Consider the following 20,086-nt stretch of genomic DNA (forward strand, 5'->3'; position numbering starts at 1 on the left):
GTCCATGTCTCACTGCCATACAGCAGCGTGCTGTTGACACAGGCATTGTAGACTGCTATCTTTGTCTTCACTGTCAGCTTTGGATTGGTCCACACTCGAGTTGTGAGGCGAGCAAGAGTTGTAGCTGCCTTCCCGATCCTCTTGTCAATCTCTGTGTCCAAGGAGAGGTTGTCGGTGATGGTGGAGCCGAGGTACGTGAACTGATGGACGGCATCGAGTTCGTAGTCGTCGATGGTGATGACAGGCGGGGCCTCTGTATCCTGTCCCAGGACGTTCGTCTTCTTCAGGCTGATGGTCAGCCCGAAGTCCTTGCAAGCCCGATAGAAGTGGTCCATCAGTGACTGTAGTTCCTGCTGGATGTGGGACACAACTGCTGCGTCATCGGCGAACAACATGTCTCTGATGAGAGCTTCATGTACTTTTGTCTCGGCTCGGAGGCGGGTGAGGTTGAAGAGCCTGCCGTCTGATCTAGTATGCAGGATCCCCTCTGTTGCGGTGCCGAAGGCATGTTTCAGGAGCAGTGCAAAGAAAATCCCAAAGAGTGTGGGAGCGAGGACGCAGCCTTGTTTGACGCCACTGCGGATGTCGAAGGGCTCCGAGAAACTGCCATTGAACTGCACTGTCCCCTTCGTGTTGATGTGGAAGGATTCTATCATGCTCTGCAGTTTTGGTGGGCAGCTCTTTGGGAGACCCTTCAATAGACCATCTCTGCTGACGAAGTCAAACGCCTTGGTGAGGTCAATGAAAGCAATATACAGGGGTATCCGCTGTTCTCTGCACTTCTCCTGGAGCTGGCGAAGGGAGAAGACCATGTCTACTGTTGACCTTCCAGCTTGGAAACCGCACTGTGACTCTGGATAGACACGTTCTGCCAGCTTCTGCAGGCGGATCAAGATGACCCGAGCAAAGACCTTGCTGACGATGTTGAGGAGGGAGATGCCTCTGTTGTTGTTACAGTCGCTTCTCTCACCCTTGTTCTTGTAGAGGGTAATGATCATGGCATCCCTCATGTCCTGCGGTACAGCTCCTTCTTGCCAGCACTGGCAGAGGGCTTCATGCAAAGGAAGCAGTGAGGTAGTCTTGCAGTGCTTGATCAGGTCAGGGGGAATCCCATCGCTGCCTGGGGCCTTGCCTGAGGCCAGGCTGTCAATGGCCTTGTTGAACTCTTCTACCGTCGGCTCTCCATCTAACTCAACCATGGTCGGCAGGCACTCGATGGCGCCAAGGTGAGGGAGACACAGTGTTCTCTCTTGAATAGAGGTCGGAGTAGTGTTCCACCCATCTTACCATCTGCTGGCATTTGTTTGTGATTACTTCCCCAGTGGAGGTTTTGAGGGGGGCTGTCTTGCTCTGGACTGGTCCTAGTGCCTTCTTAATACCATCGTACATTCCCCTGATGTTCCCTGTTATGGCGGCCGTCTGGATGTCCTCACTACGCTGTGACCAGTACTCATTGGTGCAACGCCTGGCAGTCTGCTGAGCCTTGCTCCTGGCAGCCCTGAGGATCTGCAGGTTCTTCTCGATGGCTGACCGCTTGTACTCGGCTAGGGCGGCGCGCGGCGGGTGTCATTTCGGACGACTTGGCCTCAAACCAGTCGCGTGCCTTTGAGATCCTCTTTCCAATTCTAGCCAAGGCTAGAATTGAGATATGAGTCAAGCACAGGTAAGGAGGATTATCTTGGATAGGCAACTTGGTCAGCATGGATATGGTGGGCAGTTTGGGGAGAGGGCAGGAGAATGGAACACTTAATCAACCATGATCGAATGGCGGAGCAGATTTGATGGGCTAAATGGCCTAATACTGTTCCTAAATGTTATGAACTTAGAAATACTCTCTAGTGCTGCAAATTTCTACAACTCCACAATCCTACCTGTGTCTGCGTCTGTGACAATAAACCCAAGCCCTGTAAAGTAACAGGTTGATCTTCTGTGACATTGCTTATCTATGTTGAATTCGGTGCGAAAGATTTAAAGAGTGATAAATACTAAATAAAAATATTATGAACAGCTAAGGAACTTCTGGTGGAAATGTGAGGTTCTGGAATACGACAATTCCTGGTTGGAATAGAGATTTCTCAAACTGGTAAAAAAAAAATTACAATTCTTAGCCGCAGGTGTTAAGAAGTTAAAAGGGATATGAAACATAATCCTTTTTTGTGTGCACAGTGTGAATTATGACAGACTCAAACGTTTTTCATATGAAAGTATACTTTAGACAGAGAAAAAGATGATACAGAAGATTGAGCCAAACCTGTCTTCTCTCTGGTCAAATTTATTATTCATCCATTGGAAGCAGAGTTGAGGGGTCAGAGATTGATTTTCTATCCCACTATTTTGAAACAATATTTTATCAAAGGAAGACCTTTTTTTTGCCAGCTCTGCATGTTTTTGTTTACAAAGGCATTGTTTTACCCAGTAGCCTGTTATCTATCACCAAAGAGAGCATCTGATGTCCAATTTTCACACATAAGGTAAAGGATCAATGTCATTGTGTAAAAACTGGACAAGATCACCCTCTAGTGGGCAACCTGTTCCTTGCTCTTCTCTCAGTTTAGTTTAGTTTAGTTTAGTTTAGTTTTGAGATACAGCGTGGAAACAGGCCCTTAAGCCCACCGAGTCCACGCCGACCAGCGCTCACCCGTACGCTAGTCCTATCCTTACTCACTGGGGATAATTTACAGAAACCAATTAACCTACAAACCTGAAAATAGACACAAAATGCTGGAGTAACTCAGCAGGACAGGCAGCATCTCAGGAGAGAAGGAATGGGTGACATTTTGGGTCGAGACCCTTCTTCAACCTGCATGTCTTTGGAATACAGGAGGAAACCAGAGCACTTGGAGGAAACACACGCAGTCACAGGTACAATCTGGATTAAACCTGCCTCAAGTCTCCTGTAAACTTGTCTCTTCTCGCCTTAAAGCTCGGGGCGGCACAGTGGCGCAGCGGTAGAGTTGCTGCCTTACAGCGCCAGAGACCCGGGTTCGATCCTGCCTATGGGTGCTGTCTGTACAGAGTTTTCACATACTCCCCATGACCTGTGCGGGTTTGCTCCAGGTGCACCGGTTTCCTCCCACACTCCAAAGACGTACAGGTTTATGGGTTAATTGGCTTCGGTAAAATTGTACATTTACCCTGGTGTGTGTGTGGGATAGTGCTAGCGGGCGGTGATCACTGGTCAGCACGGACTCGGTGGGCCGAAGGGCCTGAGTCTGCACTGTATCTCTAAACTGTGTCTCTAAACTAAACTAAAACTAAGATGTGTTGGCATCCATCCATCTGCAAGTGATGGACCTGCTTTGATGACGTCCTACTTGGAGAGGGGAATGGTTGCATCTCCTGCTGCGGCTGACTAGGCCCGTCCTTAACAGGCCGACCTTCCCACAGCTTCCACAGGTGAAGTTGTCCCTGGACGTTGGATTGGGGAGTGTACTGCTGCCGCCGTCGACCATTTTATGGCTGTGGCACCTGGCCTCCAGGGTCTTGAACCATATGCTGCCATGGTGCTTCACACCCGCCTGGAGGTCTTTCCTCCACCTCCCCGGCTCCTCAGCAGCCATTTCCCAGTTGCCAGTGATGCTTAGAGACGCAGCATGGAAATAGACACTTCAGTTCCACGCCGACCACTGATCGCCCATTCACATGAGTTCTATATTATCCCACTTTCTCATCAACTCCCGACACACTCAGGGCAATTTTACAGCGGCCAATTAAACCTACAATTAACCTTCACGTCTTTGGAATGTGGGTGGGAACAGGAGCACCCGTAGCAAACCCACGCAGTCACAGGGAGCACGTGCACACTCCGCACAGACAGCACCAGGGGTCAGGATCCAACCCGGGTCTCTGGCGTTGTGGGGAAACGCTCTGTAATAGGACAGTTCTAAATGACATTCCTGCCACAAACTTTCATCACAAAGTATATGCTCATTAAAAAAATGTTTGAGTTCGACATAATCCCAGCTTTGCACACAAAAAAGGATCATTATGGGGGACCCCTACACCCCAGCAATGGACTGTTCCAGCTGCTACGGTCAGGCAAACGCCTCCGCTGTCACACTGTGAAAACAGAGAGGATGAGACGGAGTTTCTTCCCACAGGCCATCAGGACTGTTAACTCTCATATCACCAGGGACGGTATTAATTTATTTTTTGTGTTCAAATTTTTTTTTTCTCTATTGTGTTTTGTAGTTTTAGCACAATCCGCAGGCGTTGGCACTTTCATTTCACTGCACATCTTGTATATGTATGTGACAAATAAAGTTGACTTGATATCCCTTTTAACTTCTTAAGACCTGCAACTAAGAATTTCAATGGTTTATTTCCAGTTTGAGAAACCTCTATTCCAGCCAGGAATTGTAAAGATATTTTTTCATATGTTGTCATATTTGTTACGAGTAATTCCTCTACATCATGAGTTCAGCGTGTTAGTTTTATGGGACAAGGCGTTTCTTTACAAAGAGAAGGTTCATTAAGTGTGTGTTTTCTTTAAATATTTTTGTCTTTTGGCATTGATGGGGAGGTACAAATTTTCCAACACGTGACTGTAAAATGGTGTGGTACAAGAGTGCGATAATAGGATTCTGCAGAGGCTGCATGCAAATATTTTAATGTGTATTGCGACCTTCAAATGCATTTTGCATGATGGCAATCGGTAAAGGGGACGGCAGCTGACATTTGCCAATGGTTAAATAACAAATGGGAAATGGCATAGAGTGGTAGAGTCACACAGCATGGAAATAGGCCCTTCGGCCCAACTTACCCATGGCGACCAAGGTGCCCCATCTACGCTAGTCCCACCTGCCCTTGTTTGGTCCATATCCCTCTAAACCTTTCCTGTCTGTGTACTTGTCCAAATGTCTTTTAAATGTTGTTATAATGTTAATTAATGCAGTTAAATGCATTACACAACAAAGCCACAGGTTGATGTTGATTATAACTGAAAGAAAATGTGCCTCTATCAATGAAAAGCAGTAAAATGGTGTTCTTGCTGATATGGTATGCAGTAAGTCAGTAGTCAATACTGAAAGCAGCCTGACAGCCTACCCTGCAATGCAGTGCAATGGTGAACAAAGAGCACTGAAACACGCAGTCAGAGATACCTGTGGCATAGGCAATCTTATTTGTACGTGAGCAGTGGTAGTTTAGTTTAGTTTAGATTATCATTGTCACATGTACAGTGAACAGCTTTTGTGGCGCGCTATCCGGACAAAGAAAAAGCTTTCCATGATTACAATCAAGCCGTCCACAGTGTACACATACTGGATAAAAGGTATAACACTTTGTGCAAGATTAAGTCTGGTTAAAGCTAGTTCAAAGGGCTCCAATGAGGAAGATGGAATGTCAGGACCGAACTCTAGCTGGTGAGAGGATGGTTCAGTTGCCTGATAACAGCTGGGAAGGAACTGTTCCTGATGTTGGGCTTCGACCCGAAACATTGACCATTCTGTCGGAATAATTTACACGTGACCTGAGTGAGAGTAAACCTCGTCTTTATTCGCAATAACTTGTCAGACAAGGAGAACATTCATATTTCATATTTCATATTTCAGATACAGCATGGAAACAGGCCTTTTCGGCCCACCAAGTCCGCGCCGCCCAGCGATCAAGTAAGAGACTGTTCTGCTACCCAAAGCAGGCAGCATTTGTGTATCATTTTTGATAGCATAAATATAAGATCGTCACATACATTTATTTACAAGGTTTACTATTGTGATCCAGCGTTCTGTAATTTCCCCTCAAAAACAAGGTATGAAGGCGTTCAATCTGTTGACTTTGTGGGCCACTTGAACCAGACATGTTTAGCCTGGAGCAACTTCTCTGTTCAACTCACACAGAATGAAGTGCTGCCCACCTTTAAGATAAAATGGAAGAGCAGCTCAGTTCTTCCCACAATTCCCTTTCTGTTTGCCGCAGTTGTAGTTACAGTTTGCTGCAAAGTTCAAGGGGTGGCGCAGTGGCGCAGTGGTAGAGTTGCTGCCTTGCAGCGCCAGAAATCCTGACTACGGGTGATGTCTGTACAGAGTTTGTACGTTCTCCCCATGACCGCGCGGGTTTTCTCCGGGTGCTCCAGTTTCCTCCCACACTCCAAAGGCGTGCAGGTTTATAGGTTAATTGGCTTTGGTAAAAATTCGGTTTTGGTAAAAATTGGAAACTGTCCCTAGTGTGCGGGATAGTGCTAGAGTATGGGGATTGTTGGTCGGTGTGGACTCGGTGGGCCAAAGGGCCTGTTTCTCTAAATTAAAACTAAAAATAAATTCCTTTCCATCATCGATACTGCTCACCCTGCTGAGCTCCTCCAGGAGATTGCTCAGGGGCAACTGGACAGAAACGTGAATGAACGAGGCATCAAATATGGAACTAATGTAGGCAAGTGTGATTACTATAGGCATAGGCATGATGTTCAGCACAGGCCCGGTGGGCTGAAGGGCCTGTTTCTATGCTGCATCACTCTGTCCGAGAGTTACTTCTTGCATAAAACAGTAAAACCTAAAAATTTAATATAAAAAGAAGAGAGGCATAGATAGGGTAGACAATCATAAAGTATCATTCAACCTTTCTCTCCGGGTGGAAATGTCCAACACTAGGGGGCATTGCTTTAAGGTGAGAGGGAGAAAGTTTAATGGAGACGTGCGGGGCAAGTTTTTTACACAGCGTGGTGGGGGCCTGGAATGCATTGCCCGAGGTGGTGGTGAAGGCAGATACTTCTCCCTGTCTGATAACAAGGGATGAGTTACTAGATGAACCCCAGGAAACAGAAGTCACTGCAGATAGTTGTGTGAATGTAATTTTTGGAGTAATGCAGGACGACAGATTTCAAGACCACAATGCACAATGAGATGCATTGGCACAACAGCGTAGTGAATGTCGAATGGTGCTAAGTGAAGACAAAGTGAAACTTTGGAGGAAAGGAGTTCCTATTATTGTACTTTTTTTGGAATAAGGAATTAGTTTCATAGAGTCATACAGTGTGGAAAAGAAGTCCTTCAGCCCAACATAAAGTATACCCTGATAAAGTGTAATTCATTCAACTTGCCCACGCCGACCGACATGCCCCATCTACACTAGTCCCACCTGCCTGCATTTGCCCCATTTTCCTCCAAACCTATCCAATTCATGTCTAAATGTTTCTTAAACGTTGTGATAGTACCTGCCTCAACTTCCTCCTCTGGCAGCTCGTTCCATACACCTACCACCCTTTGTGTAAAAAATGTGCCCCTCAGGATCCCATTACATTTGTCCCCCTCCCTCACCTTAAACCTAGGATCAAGATGGTGGAATGTCTTCATCCACACTTTGATTCATGGTTGAACTAAGGTTGTTTGCTTGACTGCAGGCCTGATTCTATTGGCTTGGCATGACATCTGAGATAAAACATTGCATTAAGATCTTTGGTTCATTGGAGTTTGGCAAGAATGTCCATTTATACATGTCATTGTGGCTGGGGCGTGGGTGAAATCTGGTGTAGATTCATGTTAGTTTCATGGCTATCGGAATATGAATACTTTGTCACATGTGACTAAGCACAGTGAGATTCTTTGCTTGCATACACAATGTATACAAATATATTAATTATTTATTAATCGTTAATCATGTATACAAATTATTAATGTGGTTAGACTTACTTCATGTATTATTAATGGAATTTTGAAGGAACTTCAGATAATGTTTACCACATTGGAGATGCCAGACCTGTTACTTACTGATAATGGACCCCACTTTCCATCCACAGAGTTTGCACTGTTTACTAACCCATGCTTTGTGTGGCCCATGACACCGCTACATTTCCAGTGCTAAATCACTTCTGGAAATTGGCACTGGTTTAACTTTGAGTTGGAGTTTAAATTTAGTTGAAGTTTAAGTCTAAAGATACAGCATAGATACCTGCCCTTCAGCCCACCGAGTCCCTGCTGACCATCAATCCCACTAGTCCTGTGTTATCCTACTTTCGCATCCACTCCCCACACGTCTTTGGAGTGTGGGAGGAAACCGGAGCACCTGGAGGAACCCCTAGTGGTCAGAGGGAGAACGTGCAAATTGCACACAGACAGCATCTAAGGTCAGGATGGAATCTGTGCCTGTGGCACTGTGAGGCAGCAGCTCTACCAGCTGTGCCACTGTGCTGCCCAATAATGCCGCCGCTGATGGAGCTGGACCTTCCGACCAGTAAACTTGTCATTTAGAGACTTGTAAGATGCACAGAGAAGCTCTGATATGAGGTTAGAGCCTGATCATGGAATATGCATGAGTTGGTTTATCTTGATGCACTGCCCATGAATGAAATGCCTGAGATTGAGCCCTGTTCTGAAAATGACCAGTGATTCTTTGGAAGTGCCCGATCTCCAAAGACACAACAACTAAACCAGACACAACTCCCACATTCCAAAGACATGTGGGGCAAGGACTTTTACAGAGAGAATGGTAGGTGCTTTGAATGAGCTGCCAAAGGTGATGGTAGAATTCCCAGCGTATCCAACAAATTATCCTCCAACATTTCCGTCACTTCCAACGGGACCCCACTACTGGCCACATCTTCCCATCTCCTCCCCTTTCTGCCTTCTGCAGAGACCGTTCCCTCCGTAACTCCTCGGTCCACTTGTCCCTTCCTACCCAAACCACCCTCTCCCCGGGCACTTTCCCCTGCAACCGCAGGAGATGCAACACCTGTCCCTTTACCTCCCCCCCTCGACTCCATCCAAGGACCCAAACAGACTTTCCAGGTGAGACAGAGGTTCACCTGCACCTCCTCCAACCTCATCTATTGTATCCGCTGTTCCAGATGTCAACTTCTCTACATCGGCGAGACCAAAAGCAGGCTCGGCGATCGTTTCGCTCTACGCCTACGCTCAGTCCGCCCTAACCAACCTGATCTCCCGGTGGCTGAGCACTTCAACTCCCCCTCCCACTCCCAGTCTGACCTTTCTGTCATGGGCCTCCTCCAGTGCCATAGTGAGGCCCACCACAAATTGGAAGAACAGCACCTCATATTTCGCTTGAGCAGCTTACAGCCCAGCGGTATGAATAGTGACTTCTCTAACTTTAGATAGCTCCTCTGCCCCTCTCTTCCCCTCCCCCTTCCCAGTTCTCCCACTGTCTTCCCGTCTCCACCTATATCCTTTCTTTGTCCCACCCCCCTGACATCAGTCCCAAGGGTCTCGACCCAAAACGTCACCCATTCCTTCTCTCCAGAGATGCTGCCTGACCTGCTGAGTTACTCCTGCATTTTGTGAAACCTTCGATTTGTATCAGCATCTGCAGTTATTTTCCTACACAACTAAACCAGCTGTAGATGCCATCAATGGTCTGCTACTGATCTGAGATGCTGTGCATACTGCCAGTGAGATGAAGGGTAATCCTGTATTCAATCCCAACCTTGGGTGCTGTCTGTGCAAAGCTTTTATATTTTGTACGTAGGTACATATCTGTGACCTAGTGGGTTTCCTCCAGGTGCTCTGGTTTCCTCCCACATTCCAAAGACATGCGGGGCATGGATTTTTACAGAGAGAGTGGTAGGTGCTTTGGATGAGCTGCCAAAGGTGATGGTAGAATTGAGATGGTAAGTTACTTGGCCTCTGTAAGTTACTTGGCCTCTGTAAGTTACTTCGCCCTGAGTATGTCGGGAATAGATGAGATAGTTAGATAACATAGAACGAGTGTGAACGGGTGCGGACTCGGTGGGGCTTAGGGTCTGTTTTCATTCTGTATCTTTCAATCATTTGTTGAGAGATTATATGAGGCTGGGAAGGCTGCTGGCGAAAAAATATTGTCCCGACCACATTTATCAGCAACAAGACATATGGCGGTGGTTCGATCCCGACTATGGGTGCTGTCTGTGTGGAGTTTGTACGTTCTCCCTGTGACCTGCATGGGTTTTCTCCGGGAGCTCTGGTTTCCTCCCACACTCCAAAGGCGTATCCGTTTGTAGGTTAACTGGTAAAATTGTAAAATTGTTCCCAGTGTGTGTAGGATGGTCCTAGCGTGTGGGGATCACTGGTCTTTGCAGACTTGGTGGGCCGAAGGGCCTGTTTCTGCACTAGATCCCTAAACTCATCTAGACTAAAACTGATTGGAATTGTTTTTGTGCTGGAAGTTCATCATAACTGACAATTAAAACACTAGATAATCCAATTGCCATCCCAATTGCTACTTACCACATGCTTTGCTTTTACAATAATGTTATCTTTATCTTTTTTAGAACCTGATTTAGCTTTCTTGACGGATAACGTCTTCTGCGACACATTGGTCTCTTCATTTCCATCACCGCTGATTGCTCTGGGTAGGAAAGTACTTACAGGGTATCACAGCCACAAGGAAAGCCATTATTCACAGCAAGCGCTGAAGGAACCATTTATGATTCCTGCTCAATTTGAATGCAAGCATGGCAACCATGTGCAAGCCTGAGCTGATGGGATTAATTCACCGTAGCTGGTAATTGCAGTGGATGAAATGATGTGCAAAAATTATGTTCAAAATTACAATGCCAGTTAAATTAGTGAGGCTTGAAATCAACTGAACTTGAGTTAAATGTTGTGTATCTCAATAAAATCTATCATCACCAAGTTACTTTCCAAATTCATTGTTTGCTTAATTAGCCTTCAACACCCGCGTTTTATTTATATGTTATGGCTTTGAGGTTTTATTTTTTATTTGGTGTAAGTTTTGTTTGGTTCTTAATTGATCTTTGTCCTCTGTTGCTTTATTCAAACATGATTATTCTAGGATACATTGATATGGTTTCTTAGACTATCACGGCATGAAGGAACAACTGCAAGGATTTCCTTTCAATCCTTTATTGTGGTCTATTTCTCAGAGAGAACAGAGTGCCTGTTGCCTGTGGTGTAGAAGCACGCTGTGTCTAACGTGGAATCATAGTCACACAGCAGAGAAACAGGCCCTTTGGCCCATCATGTCCATGCTGGCTACGTTTATCCTGTTCCCCATGAAGGAGGGCGAGCTCTGGCACAGAGGCAGGCACTAGCTGATGAAAGTTAATACAGCGAAGCATGAACTGATGTACTGACACACTGAAGCAGCAAGAATAACGAGCGAGGGAGTCAAGGGGAGGTGATAAGGTCATGTGATAGGAGTAGAATTAGGCCATTCGGCCCATCAAGTCCACTCTGCCATTCAATCATGGCTGATCTATCTCTCCCTCCTAACCCCATTCTCCTGCCTTATCCCCATAATCTCTGACACCCATACTAATCAAGAATCGATCTATCTCTGTCTTAAAAATATCCACTGACTTGGCCTCTCTCTACAGCCTTCTGTAGCAAAGAATTCCACAGATTCACCACCCTCTGACTAAAGAAATTTATCTTCATCTCCTTCCTAAAAGGTCATTTAATTCTGAGGCTGTGACTTCTAGTTCTAGACTTACCCACCTGTGGAAACATCCTCTCCACAACCATTCTATCCAAGCCTTTCACTATTCTGGACGTTTCAATGAGGTCCCCCTCATTCTTTTAAACTCTAGTGAGTACAGGCCCAGTGCCGACAAACACTCATGAAAGTTTAACCTACTCATTCCTGGGATCATTCTTGTAAACCTCTTCTGGACCCTCTCCAGAGCCAGTACATCCTTCCTCAGATATTGCTCACAATATTCCAGGTGTGGCACAGCCAACAACGGGCCATTGTGGGAAACAAGTGTCGACTGGGCGATTGTTTCGCTGAACACCTACGCTCAGTCCACCTTGGATACGAGATCTCCCGGTTGCCAAAGATTTAAACGTTACTTCCCACTCCCACGCTGACCTTTCTGCCCTGGGCCTCCTCCACCGTCAGAGTGAGGCCACAAGCAAATTGGAGGAACAGTACCTCATATTTCTCTTGGGCAGTTTACAACAATAGACAATAGACAATAGGTGCAGGAGGAGGCCATTCGGCCCTTCGAACCAGCACTGCCATTCAATGTGATCATGGCTGATCATTCTCAATCAGTACCCCGTTCCTGCCTTCTCCCCATACCCCCTGACTCCGCTATCCTTAAGAGCTCTATCTAGCTCTCTCTTGAATGCATTCAGAGAATTGGCCTCCACTGCCTTCTGAGGCAGAGAATTCCACAGATTCACAACTCTCTGACTGAAAAAGTTTTTCCTCATCTCAGTTCGAAATGGCCTTCCCCTTATTCTTAATCTGTGGCCCCTTGTTCTGGACTCCCCCAACATTGGGAGCATGTTTCCTGCCTCTAACGTGTCCAACCCCTTAATAATCTTATACGTTTCGATAAGATATCCTCTCATCCTTCTAAATTCCAGTGTATACAAGCCTAGTCGCTCCAGTCTTTCAACATATGATAGTCCCGCCATTCCGGGAATTAACCTAGTAAACCTACGCTGCACGCCCTCAATAGCAAGAATATCCTTCCTCAAATTTGGAGACCAAAACTGCACACAGTACTCCAGGTGCGGTCTCACTAGGGCCCTGTACAACTGCAGAAGGACCTCTTTGCTCCTATACTCAACTCCTCTTGTTATGAAGGCCAACATTCCATTGGCTTTCTTCACTGCCTGCTGTACCTGCATGCTTCCTTTCAGTGACTGATGCACTAGGACACCCAGATCTCGTTGTACGTCCCCTGTTCCTAACTTGACACCATTCAGATAATACTCTGCCTTCCTATTCTTACCACCAAAGTGGATAACCTCACACTTATCCACATTAAACTGCATCTGCCATGCATCCGCCCACTCACACAACCTGTCCAAGTCACCCTGCAACCTCATAGCATCTTCCTCACAGTTCACACTACCACCCAGCTTTGTATCATCTGCAAATTTGCTAATGGTACTTTTAATCCCTTCATCCAAGTCATTAATGTATATTGTAAATAGCTGGGGTCCCAGCACCGAGCCTTGCGGTACCCCACTAGTTACTGCCTGCCATTCTGAAAGGGACCCATTTATCCCCACTCTTTGCTTTCTGTCTGTCAACCAATTTTCTATCCATGTCAGTACCCTACCTCCAATACCATGTGCTCTAATTTTGCCCACTAATCTCCTATGTGGAACCTTGTCAAAGGCTTTCTGAAAGTCAAGGTACACCACATCCACCGGCCCTCCCCTGTCAATTTTCCTGGTTACATCCTCAAAGAATTCCAGAAGATTAGTCAAGCATGATTTCCCCTTCGTAAATCCATGCTGACTCGGAACGATCCTGTTACTGCTATCCAAATGCTCCGCAATTTCGTCTTTTATAATTGACTCCAGCATCTTCCCCACCACTGATGTCAGACTAACTGGTCTATAATTTCCCCGTTTTCTCTCTCCCTCCTTTCTTAAAAAGTGGGACAACATTAGCTACCCTCCAATCCACAGGAACTGATCCTGAATCTATAGAACATAGGGAAATGATCACCAATGCGTCCACAATTTCTAGAGCCACCTCCTTAAGTACTCTGGGATGCAGACCATCAGGCCCTGGGGATTTATCAGCCTTCAGTCCCATCAGTCTACCCAACACCATTTCCTGCCTAATGTGGATTTCCTTCAGTTCCTCCGTCACCCTAGGATCTCTGGCCACTAGAACATCTGGGAGATTGCTTGTATCTTCCTTAGTGAAGACAGATCCAAAGTACCGGTTCAACTCGTCTGCCATTTCCTTGTTTCCCATAATAAATTCCCCCGCTTCTGTCTTCAAGGGACCCACATTTGCCTTGACTGTTTTTTTCCTCTTTTCATACCTAAAAAAGCTTTTACTATCCTCCTTTATATTATTGGCTAGTTTACCCTCGTACCTCATCTTTTCTCCCCGTATTGCCTTCTTAATCATCTTCTGTTGCTCTTTAAAAGAGTCCCAATCCTCTGGCTTCCCACTCTTCTTTGCTTTGTTGTACTTCTGCTCTTTTATTTTTATGCTGTCCTTGACTTCCCTTGTCAGCCACGGGTGTCTCTTACTCCCCTTGGAATCTTTCCTCCTCTTTGGGATAAATTGATCCTGCAACTTCTGCATTATTCCCAGGAATACCTGCCATTGCTGTTCCACCGTCTTCCCTGCTCGGGCCTTCTTCCAGTCAATTCTGGCCAGCTCCTGCCTCATGCCTCTGTAATCCCCTTTGCTGTACTGTAATACTGACACTTCTGATTTTCCCTTCTCCCTCTCAATTTGTAGAGTAAAACTTATCATATTGTGATCACTGCCTCCTAATGGCTCTTTTACCTCGAGTTCCCTCGAGTTACCTCGAACCCAGCTCCAAAGACGTACAGGTATGTAGGTTAATTGGCTGGGTAAATGTAAAAATTGTCCCTAGTGGGTGTAGGATAGTGTTAATGTACGGGGATCGCTGGGCGGCACGGACTTGGAGGGCCGAAAAGGCCTGTTTCCGGCTGTATATATATGATATGATATGATATGAATATTGTTTTCTCAGTCTGAAGGTCTCGACCTGAAAAGTCACCTATTCCTTTTTTCCAAAGATGCTGCCTGACCCATTAAGTTACTCCAGCATTTTCATAGACCATAAAATTATAAGTGACAGGAGTAGAATTAGGCCATACAGCCAATCAAGTCTACTCCGCCATTCAAACTCTCCCTCCTAACCCCATTCTCCTGCCTTCTCCCCATAACCTCTGACACCCGTACTAATCATTTTGTGTCTATCTTCGGTGTAAACCACCATCTGCAGTTCCTTCCTGCACTACTAATTTACCAATACTAATTTCTTTAAGTCTATCATTCTCATTTTAACAGATCATTCTTAGCCAACCTTTAGCTCCTAATCTGAAAAAATGCTAATGTTTTCTTTAAATTAAATCTTAATGCTTCAAAAATCTGATCATTTTCCAAGCCAGGCAAATTTGAACAGTCATCTGTGTTAAACAAATTAAATTAACCTTTGGAAACTAATTAGTTTTCATGCTTGATAAAGAGCTTTACTGAGAGTGCATCAGGTTGCAAAAAGAAAACTGCAAGCTGACTGGGAGCCAATGAATGTTTCTTCAAACAGGGAAGACCTGTGGTGAATTGTAATACCCCTTGAAGCAGGAGGGAGAAGTAATCCCTATATTCAGGCTGACAAGCGTTGGAATATCACGGGGTTGTCCAAAGACCAATTTTAATTTGTGGATGAGACAGAGTTCAGACAAGGAGATAAGGAGAACGGGATGAATATTGACTTCTCTAACTTCAAGTGACCCTTGCTTTCCCTCTCCCTCCATCCCTCCCCCATCCTAGTTCACCGACCAGTCTGACTGCCCTGCTTTAAATTTTATCTTTGTATTCTTCATTGTCACCTTCCCCGAGCTAACAATGATCTATTCTACATTCTCCTTGTACATTCTCATTCTCCCCGTCCCCTTCGATGTCTGATACGTTTTCACACCGTAACCTTCCATATCTCTGTCTCCCTCTCCCCTGACTCTCAGTCTGAAGAAGGGTCTCGACCCGACACGTCACCCATTCCTTCTCTCCAGAGATGCTGCCTGTCCCGCTGAGTTACTCCGGCATTTTGTGTTTATCCCCATCTACACCAGTTCCACCCACCTGCGTTCGGCCCATATCCTTTTCAACCTATCCTATCCATGTACCTGTCTAAATGTTTCTTAAATGTTGCAGTAATACCTGCCTCAACTACCCTCTCAGGGAGATTGTTCCATACTCCCACCACCCTTTGTAAAAAAAAAGTTACCCCTCAGGTTCCCATTGAATCTTCCCCCCCCCCCCCCCCCCCCCCCCCCCCCCCCCCCCCACCTTAAACCTATGCCCGCTGGTTCTTGATTCCCCTAGACTGGGCAAAAGACTCTGTGCATCTATCTGATAATTTCCTATGATTTTGCACACCTCTATAAGATCACCCCTCAACCTCCTGCACTCCAGGGAATAGAGTCCTAGCCTGCTCAACCTCACCCGATAGCTCAGTCCCTCGAATCCTGGCAACATCCTGGTAAATCTTCGTTGCACCCTTTCCTGCTTAACAATGTCTTTCCTATAACATGCTCCTCAAGAACAGAATGGAAACAGGTCCTTTGCTATAAAACATCTTTCCTATAACATGGTGACCAGAAGTGAACACAATGCACTAAATGTGGCCTCACCAACATCTTATACAACTGTAACATGACTTCCCCACTTCTATACTCAAGACTGATGAAGGTCAATGTGCCCACGGTTAGGTATGGCCATGGTTTGCTGGGATCCTTGTGCCACGCGGCTTGATTGTGCTGGAGACAACACAGAGAATCTCTAACTTATGAGTAGTTAGTCACAATCTTTTTTAAGTAGCAATCTTTTTTTAAAGAAAACAAGAGGGCATACGTTTAAGGTGAGAGGGAGGAATTTGTTCAGTTTGGTTCAGCTTAGTTGAGTTGAGTTTATTGTTACGTGTACCGAGGTGCAGTGAAAAGCTTTTGTTGCATGTTATCCAGTCAGCAGAGAGAGACAATACATGATTACAATCGAGCCGTTTACAGTGTATAGATACATGATAAGGGAATAATGTTTAGTGCAAGGTAAAGCCAGCAAAGTCCGATCAAAGATAGTCCGAGGGCCACCAATGAGGTAGATAGTAGCTCAGGACTGCTCTCTAGTTGTGGTAGGATGGTTCAGTTGCCTGATAACAGCTGGGAAGAAACTGTCTCTGAATCTGGAAGTGGGTGTTTTCACACTTCTGTACCTTTTGCCTGATGGGAGAGGGGAGCAGAGGGAGTGGCCAGGGTGCAACTTAAAGGGGATCTGGGGGGTAAGTTCTTCTACACAGAGAGTTTTTGATATCTGGAACTTGCTGCTGGTGCTGATGGTGGAATCAGACACAATAACTACATTGAAGAGTTGGCAGTGAGGTGCAGTGGTGGAGTTGCTGCCTTGCAGCGCTAGACACCCGGGGTTTGATCCTGACTACGGGTGCTGTCTGTACGGAGTTTGCATGTTCTCCCCGTGACTGTGGTTTCCTCCCACACTCCAACGACGTGCAGGTTTGGCGGTTAATTGGCTTCTGTAAACTATAAATTAAATTGTCCTGAGTGTGTTGGATAGTGCTAGTGTATGGGGTGATCGCTGGTCAGCGCGGGCTCGGTGGGCCGAAGGGCCTGTTTCTGTGCTAAAATCTAAAGTAAAGTCTAAAGGCGATAGGTATGTATGCAGACACTTAAAAAGGCAAAGCTTAGAAGGACATGGTCTTATTGCAGGTAAATTGGGTTTGTTAGAAAGCACGGCATGGACGCGATGGGCTGAATGGCCTGTTTCTGCGCTGCACTGCTCTATGAATGCATGCTACCTCCTGCTGGCCCACACCCCAGTGCTGGTGAGTGTTTGGATTCTGCAAACACAGCCTGGCAGCACCAGCGCCCTTCATTTTAGTTAAACAAACTGTTACCTGGACACGTACAGGGTCACGTGTGGCTGCGCCTAACGGCTGCGGCTCTCTGGCAGTCTGTTTGTCTTTTTTCCTTTTTTTGTTTGTTTGTGCGTCGGTGTTGGGATGGTTTTTGTTTTTGTTTTTGGCAGTGTATGTGTGGGGTGGGGCGGGGGGCGGGGGGTGGTGGGGTGGGGTGGGGTGGGGGAAACCTTTCTTTTTTTAGGTCTCTTCCCCGGGGCGCGGCTCGGCCGCGGGGCCTTCCATCGCCCTGGCGTGGCTCGGCCGCGGAACGGTTCAGCGCCCGGCGTGGCCGCGGGGCCTTCCATCGCTCGGTGCGGCTCGGCCGCGGGACGGTTCAGCGCTCGGTGCGGCTCAGCCGTGGGGCCTTCCATCGCCCGCGGGGCTTTCCATCGCCCGGCGCGGCTCGGCCGCTGGACTTAACATCGCCGGCGCGGCTCGGCCGCGGGACTTAGCAGCGCCCGGTGCGGCTCGGCCGCGGGGCTTTCCATCGCCCGGCGCGGCTCGGCCGCTGGACTTAACATCGCCGGCGCGGCTCGGCCGCGGGACTTAGCAGCGCCCGGTGCGGCTCGGCCGCGGTGCCTTCCATCGCCCGGCGCGCCACGGCCGCTGGACTTAACATTGCCGGCGCGGCTCGGCCGCGGGACGTTTCAGTGCCCGGTGCGGCTCGGCCGCAGGGCCTTCCATCCCCTTGCGGGGGCTGTGCGGGTCGGTCGACTCGGTAGGGGTTGAGCTGCCTGTCTGTGGGCGTGGGGGGGAAGAGAGTGGAAGTTTTGTTGCCTTCCATCACAGTGAGGGGGTGTTTGGATTCACTGTGATGGATGTTTGTGTTGGGGTCGTGTGTCTTGTGTTCTTTTCTTTTTTGTTGTGTTCTGTGACTGCTGTAATTTCGTTCGGTACCTCGGTACCGAATGACAATAAAGTTCTGTATTACTAGGTGGATGGCAGGAAGGGCCAAACTAAGTTAGATTGAGTTTGAAGGAGAAAAAATTACTCCAGCCAAATTTCCATAGCAGGCAATTATACTTGCGTCAATTGAAAGTCACACCAATGCTGAACGTGGCAAAGGGTTTTGGAGCACCAGTGTAGAAATTCAGTGCGTTGTGTGTAATGTTGGAAGTTATGCATGCCACACTCTTATCTGGTAGCTCTGCGCCAGGAGCAGGTATATAAACATTCAATGTGCAAGCAAGCTGGCGGATGTGGCCTTAAAATGTAACAGTCAGCCTTCAGACTATACTTCAGACTTTAGAGATACAGCATGGAAACAGGCCCTTCGGCCCACTGAGTCCACGCAAACCAACGATCACACTAGCATTATCCTACACAATAGTGACAATTTACAATTTTTACCAAAGTTAATTAACCTACAAACCTGTACGTCTTTGGAGTGTGGGAAGAAACCGAAGCACCTGGAGAAAACCCACGCGGTCACGGGGAGAAAGTATAAACTCCGTACAGACAGCACCCGTAGTCAGGATTGAACCCAGATCTCTGGCGCTGTAAGGCAGTAACTCTACCGCTGTGCCACTGTGCTGCCCCAGCATTTGAAAGTTCGAGATAAATAGCCGGTGAGAATTGCAGAAGGTAAAAAAAGAGAACTTGGCAAACTATTTTCTTGCTAAAGTCTGATTTTTTTCCCCCCATCCTATTTTACCTCATTGGGATTTAACGTTAATGGTACAACTTCATAAATTTCCTTTTTAACTCATTTTATTGAGCAATCTGCGAAGCCCGTGAGTCTCTATTTCGACTGTCAAACGATTAAAGAAATGATCATGATTAATCTCGCAATTAAAATGTTTGATCCCAGTTCAATTTTGTTTAATTGCATATGTAATGTTTGCAATTGCTGCAGCCTTCCCATCATGCTTATTAATAATGAGATTAATATTGCAGTGAAGTATGTAGGAAGCTCGTAAAATGGCCATCAACCAAATCTCGCCGAAGCAGAGGGTTTCACAGCTTATGACTTTGGTTAGGCTTCCCCAGAGCATTTACAGTTTTATGTGTAGGAAGGAACTGCAGGTGCTGGTTTAAACCAAAGATGTTAATGTGTTGGTTGGTGTGGACTCGGTGGGTCGAAGGGCCTATTACCACGCTGCATCTCTAAACTAAACTAAACTGAACTGAACTAAACTAAACTAAACATTAGTTTGTTATTGAAGGTTGACACGGAAAGCTGGAGTAACTCAGCGGGACAGGCAGCATCTCTGGAGAGAAGGAATGGGTGACGTTTTGGGTCAAGACCCAAAATGGCCGTGCCTGCATGTGTAATATTTGCAGCAAGAATTTCATGGTTCAAGGTTCAAGGCTTGTCTATTGTCACATGTACCAATTAAGGTACAGTGAAATTCAGATTGCCATACAGTCATACCAATAAAGAGCAACAAGACACCCAAATACATTTTTAACATGAACATCCACCACAGCGACTCCCCCACATTCCTCATTTTGATGGAAGGCAAAAAAAGTTCAATCTTCTTCCCTTCTTTGTTCTCCCACAGTCGGGGCATTCGAACCTTCTGTTGTCGGGGCGATCTTGGCTCCCGCAACCGGCGGTCGATCCCTCCGCATCGGGGCGATCAAGCTCCCGCATCGGGGGGATCTCAGCTCCCCGCGACGGGCGATGGGCCTCCCGCTTCGGGGCTGGTCAAACCTCTTGCGGCTTGGAGCTTCCCGGCATCAGTCTCTACCCGAGACTGCGAGCTCCTCGATATTGAAATCCGAAGGCCGCGGTTAGAGCGTCGATCCCAGGCTAAGGATCGCAGGCTC

General features: G+C 46.8%; 1 protein-coding gene and 1 long non-coding RNA gene across 2 annotated transcripts in view; one reads left to right on the forward strand and one right to left on the reverse strand.

The window, feature by feature from the left end:
- The window catches only part of lhfpl4a (LHFPL tetraspan subfamily member 4a), a 236,792-nt gene that overhangs the window by 30,475 nt on the left and 186,231 nt on the right, over window positions 1–20,086 (reverse strand). The window lies entirely within an intron of this gene.
- The window catches only part of LOC144601756 (uncharacterized), a 74,992-nt gene that overhangs the window by 10,992 nt on the left and 43,914 nt on the right, over window positions 1–20,086 (forward strand). Inside the window, exon 2 of the long non-coding RNA XR_013548366.1 lies at window positions 5,553–5,609. This is a non-coding gene — a long non-coding RNA (uncharacterized LOC144601756). The remainder of the gene's footprint in view (window positions 1–5,552; window positions 5,610–20,086) is intronic.

The sequence above is a fragment of the Rhinoraja longicauda genome, chromosome 17 (assembly GCF_053455715.1).
Source record: "Rhinoraja longicauda isolate Sanriku21f chromosome 17, sRhiLon1.1, whole genome shotgun sequence".
Classification (NCBI taxonomy): Eukaryota; Metazoa; Chordata; class Chondrichthyes; order Rajiformes; family Arhynchobatidae; genus Rhinoraja; species Rhinoraja longicauda.